This window comes from Coregonus clupeaformis, chromosome 39 (assembly GCF_020615455.1).
Source record: "Coregonus clupeaformis isolate EN_2021a chromosome 39, ASM2061545v1, whole genome shotgun sequence".
NCBI classification, from domain to species: domain Eukaryota; kingdom Metazoa; phylum Chordata; class Actinopteri; order Salmoniformes; family Salmonidae; genus Coregonus; species Coregonus clupeaformis.
The window spans coordinates 10,958,299-10,964,080 of NC_059230.1; the positions used below are offsets into that span (position 1 = coordinate 10,958,299).

General features: G+C 45.2%; 1 protein-coding gene across 1 annotated transcript in view; it reads right to left on the reverse strand.

The window, feature by feature from the left end:
- Nucleotides 1-5,340: 5,340 nt before the first annotated feature.
- The window catches only part of kif1c (kinesin family member 1C), an 86,892-nt gene continuing 86,450 nt past the window's right edge, over nt 5,341-5,782 (reverse strand). Inside the window, exon 25 of the mRNA XM_045211899.1 lies at nt 5,341-5,782. This exon is cut by the window's right edge and continues 956 nt beyond it. The gene's annotated coding sequence lies outside the window, so the exon portion shown is untranslated.

Genomic DNA, 5,782 nt, shown 5'->3' on the forward strand with positions numbered 1-5,782 from the left:
TCCCACTTCCCGTCTCTTCCTACTTGGTTATAGTTCCTCCTGTATCTTATCCTACTTTACACTATCCCTTGTTCCATCTCTCCTCTCTCTCTATCCCGCTCTCCTCTGTCTGCTCCTATCATCCTCCATCTATCTCTCTATCCCGCTCTCCTCTGTCTACTCCTATCATCCTCCATCTATCTCTCTATCCCGCTCTCCTCTGTCTACTCCTATCATCCTCCATCTATCTCTCTATCCCGCTCTCCTCTGTCTACTCCTATCATCCTCCATCTATCTCTCTATCCCGCTCTCCTCCTATCATCCTCCATCTATCTCTCTATCCCGCTCTCCTCCTATCATCCTCCATCTGTCTCTCTATCCCGCTCTCCTCCTATCATCCTCCATCTATCTCTCTATCTCGCTCTCCTCTGTCTACTCCTATCATCCTCCATCTATCTCTCTATCCCGCTCTCCTCTGTCTACTCCTATCATCCTCCATCTATCTCTCTATCCCGCTCTCCTCTGTCTACTCCTATCATCCTCCATCTATCTCTCTATCCCGCTCTCCTCCTATCATCCTCCATCTATCTCTCTATCCCGCTCTCCTCTGTCTGCTCCTATCATCCTCCATCTATCTCTTTATCCCGCTCTCCTCTGTCTACTCCTATCATCCTCCAGTCTACTCCTATCATCCTCTATCTCTCTATCCTTCCATCAGTCTCCAGATTGTGCCTTTAAAGACAAGGAGATATACAAACTGTATTTTCTATTTTCCTTAAAGGCACAGTCTGTAATTCAATGGTCATTTCAGTTCATCCTCTGATTCTTCATTTTATGAAGTCCTAGTCGGCAGTAACCCTAGTAACCCACAGAATATTATAAAAACTCAATATAATCCATAATCCCAAAGGTATTCCGTGTGTGTCGTATTCACTATTCCCAACGATGCCAGCTCCTGGCGATCCTGATATCCCAGAATATATTCCCAACCCGATTCCTCCTGATTCCCAAGTCAATATGGAGGTAGAATCTATCTCCAAGACAAGTCAGACCATTTCTATAGCAACACTATGAATCCAACTACGTCCTATGTAGTGTATACTGTCTGATCTGGTCTCTGTCTGTAACCAGGTGTATATATCTGACCTGGTCTCTCTGTACAGCTGAGCTGAGGCAGGGTGCTGTGGTTCCTCCCAGCCACCAGGGGGCTCCACCACAGGCTTCTTTCCTGCTGCTCTGCTCTCTTTGGGTTCAACGCAGCTATGCTACATTATAACAACATGGCTAACCCATGCTAGCTAAGGCTAACCCATGCTAGCTAAGGCTAACCCATGCTAGCTAAGGCTAACCCATGCTAGCTAAGGCTAACCCATGCTAGCTAAGGCTAACCGACACTAATACAGGCTAATACAAAAGCCTTAGGCTAACACATGAGTCCGGCTAGCATAAGGCTAACCCATGCTAACCTGTTTTGTGCAGTATAGCATGTTAAACCATTACGATGGTAACATGGCTAACTCAGGCTAACAGGCTAGCATGCTAACTATCATGGCATCTGGTAAGGCACCCAGCAGAAACAACCCAGAAACGTCCGTCTGTTTTGTGATAAAGTTCTCTTCATATATACATCTAATCTAACTCTTCACATAGAAAGAATGGAACTCTTCATACAGAAAGAATCTAACTACCATCTTCATAGAAATATCTTCTGGTACACAGTGCCGGTGGCAGAACAAATCAGTTGGATGGGCCTTTGATTTCTATAGGCGGGCACATTTTTTTCACGGGACCTCCTATGCATATTTCTTTATGAATGTTATATAAAGACCATAGGCGACACATGAGTTTCAAGTTTGGGGAAGATTACAATTTATCCTACCATTTCTACCGATCTGCGTGGCAGTTATGATTTGCATATGTGCATTTTCGTGGAACAGTTTCATTTTAATAATAACGTTTTCATTTCTCAAAATCGTTGTCACATGGTTAATCATAAGAATCTGAATTAAAATGATACAAATCTAAAAGTTAAAATTAAACTTATGCAAGAGCACCAGCCTTTGCCATATGGACACATTGATACACTGTGATCCACTGGTACCTAAAGAAAAGAAAGCATAGAACTCAGAGACAGCCTAAAGATCAATGCAGCAGTAAGCCTATAACTACCATAGAACTCAGAGACAGCCTTCAGGCCAACGCAGCAGTAAGCCTATAACTACCATCGTCAACTAAGTAAAATACACAGTCCTAAAGCCAACAAATAAAAACAGTAGAAAATATCCTGATAAAAATATTGTTTTTCATTTTCAATCTCATTCATCTCTCTACTCCGCCGTCTGCCTCCCATTCTATTGTCCTTGACCTGAGCCATCTCTAGCCAAGTGCAACATTGCATCAAATCATCAACTGAGTCCAGCCCAAACGCTAGCGAATTTGCAACATTGTATCAACTAGCCTATTCCGGGCCCTCAGAGAGTTTCCCGCACCAGTGAACTCGGGACAGAAAGCTGGTTTTTTCTGACGTTTCCCCTGGATATATGGGATGATCAGATATTTAGCTTTTTCACACCGAGGCTTGATGATTACCAAGTCTTTGAGAGCGTTGGATTTTTTTTTCAAATACCGTGAGGAACTATTAACATTCGCAATGGATGTTAAAAAATAATAAAGACTTCATTGACTTATTACTGTGTGAGGTGAAGAAAACATGCCTGAGAAGCGCAGCTTATTAGTGGTGGACGTGGTGTCTAAGATAATCAGACATCCCAAACGGGTTGTTCTACATATGACTGAGAAGCAGGCCAGGATAATCAGACATCCCAAACGGGTTGTTCTACATATGACTGAGAAGCAGGCCAGGATAATCAGACATCCCAAACGGGTTGTTCTACATATGACTGAGAAGCAGGCCAGGATAATCAGACATCCCAAACGGGTTGTTCTACATATGACTGAGAAGCAGGCCAGGATAATCAGACATCCCAAACGGGTTGTTCTACATATGACTGAGAAGCAGGCCAGGATAATCAGACATCCCAAACGGGTTGTTCTACATATGACTGAGAAGCAGGCCAGGATAATCAGACATCCCAAACGGGTTGTTCTACATATGACTGAGAAGCAGGCCAGGATAATCAGACATCCCAAAGCGGGTTGTTCTACATATGACTGAGAAGCAGGCCAGGATAATCAGACATCCCAAACGGGTTGTTCTACATATGACTGAGAAGCAGGCCAGGATAATCAGACATCCCAAACGGGTTGTTCTACATATGACTGAGAAGCAGGCCAGGATAATCAGACATCCCAAACGGGTTGTTCTACATATGACTGAGAAGCAGGCCAGGATAATCAGACATCCCAAACGGGTTGTTCTACATATGACTGAGAAGCAGGCCAGGATAATCAGACATCCCAAACGGGTTGTTCTACATATGACTGAGAAGCAGGCCAGGATAATCAGACATCCCAAACGGGTTGTTCTACATATGACTGAGAAGCAGGCCAGGATAATCAGACATCCCAAACGGGTTGTTCTACATATGACTGAGAAGCAGGCCAGGATAATCAGACATCCCAAACGGGTTGTTCTACATATGACTGAGAAGCAGGCCAGGATAATCAGACATCCCAAACGGGTTGTTCTACATATGACTGAGAAGCAGGCCAGGATAATCAGACATCCCAAACGGGTTGTTCTACATATGACTGAGAAGCAGGCCAGGATAATCAGACATCCCAAACGGGTTGTTCTACATATGACTGAGAAGCAGGCCAGGATAATCAGACATCCCAAACGGGTTGTTCTACATATGACTGAGAAGCAGGCCAGGATAATCAGACATCCCAAACGGGTTGTTCTACATATGACTGAGAAGCAGGCCAGGATAATCAGACATCCCAAACGGGTTGTTCTACATATGACTGAGAAGCAGGCCAGGATAATCAGACATCCCAAACGGGTTGTTCTACATATGACTGAGAAGCAGGCCAGGATAATCAGACATCCCAAACGGGTTGTTCTACATATGACTGAGAAGCAGGCCAGGATAATCAGACATCCCAAACGGGTTGTTCTACATATGACTGAGAAGCAGGCCAGGATAATCAGACATCCCAAACGGGTTGTTCTACATATGACTGAGAAGCAGGCCAGGATAATCAGACATCCCAACGGGTTGTTCTACATATGACTGAGAAGCAGGCCAGGATAATCAGACATCCCAAACGGGTTGTTCTACATATGACTGAGAAGCAGGCCAGGATAATCAGACATCCCAAACGGGTTGTTCTACATATGACTGAGAAGCAGGCCAGGATAATCAGACATCCCAAACGGGTTGTTCTACATATGACTGAGAAGCAGGCCAGGATAATCAGACATCCCAAACGGGTTGTTCTACATATGACTGAGAAGCAGGCCAGGATAATCAGACATCCCAAACGGGTTGTTCTACATATGACTGAGAAGCAGGCCAGGTAGACCTACTCAGGCTCCCTCAGCGTCATCAGGACAGAGAAACTAGACACCTGCTCATTGCTCACATAGAGCACCGTCATCAGGACAGAGAAACTAGACACCTGCTCATTGCTCACATAGAGCACTCCAAAAAAAAAAAGACAATGGAAAAAATGAACAGGAGTAATTATATAATTTTGGCAAAACATCAATTTACTTTATGGGAAGCCCGCATCCTAACTGTGCACCCGGCAACTTTCCAATTCGCAAGAGGCTGAAACCAGAGATCTGTATATAATGAGGAGATGCTCATGCAAGAGGCTGAAACCAGAGATCCTGTATATAATGAGGAGATGCTCATGCCTCTGCCCTAACAATGGGAGGCGTTGTCCCAAAGGAGGGAAGGTCCCCATATTATCATAGAAACACATTGGGCTTATTCTGGAGAGACTTCCTCTCTGCTGTAACTATCTCACTGGAGAAACATTCGAGTCAAACAGCGCCCCTCTATGTTACTATATGTCTCTGATGCTGTCTGGACAGAAATAGTTAACAGAGGAGGAGACAGAGGAGGAGACAGAGGAGGACACAGAGGAGGACACAGAGGACACAGAGGAGACAGAGGAGGAGACAGAGGAGGAGACAGAGGAGATGGGAGGAGGAGACATAGGAGACAGAGGAGGCAGAGGAGGAGACAGAGGAGGATACAGAGGAGACAGGAGGAGGAGAGAGGAGACAGAGGAGACAGAGGAGGAGACAGAGGACACAGAGGACACAGAGGACACAGAGGACACAGAGGAGACAGAGGAGGAGACAGAGGAGGAGACAGAGGAGACAGGAGGAGGAGACAGAGGAGACAGAGGAGGATACAGAGGAGACAGGAGGAGGAGAGAGGAGACAGAGGAGGCAGAGGTGGAGACAGAGGAGACAGAGGAGACAGATGGGTGCCGTTTCTGTCACTCGGATGCTTTCTCTGAGATTGACGGGTCTTTCTGTCGGCGCGTGTCTCGATCAAATAAATTATCAATATTTCAATATTTAATTTGGACGGGCATGGCGGTACGGTAGTTTGGGCCCTGCTGGTGCATGAAAATGTATCAACAACTAAACAGAACTGCTGAACTTCAGAACGACTATTTAAAAAGACAACCCCTGTCCTATATGAACCGGCTAACACACTACAGCAGTAACACACACCGTCGTTATTTAGTGTTGTGTGTGTGAGCGGCACAGAGTGCGCAGACTCATTGTTAAGCAGAGCGCTGACACACACACACTCTGTTCTGCATTCAATTACACAGACAGTCCATACAACTCCATTATACACCTTGTAGTGTAGTA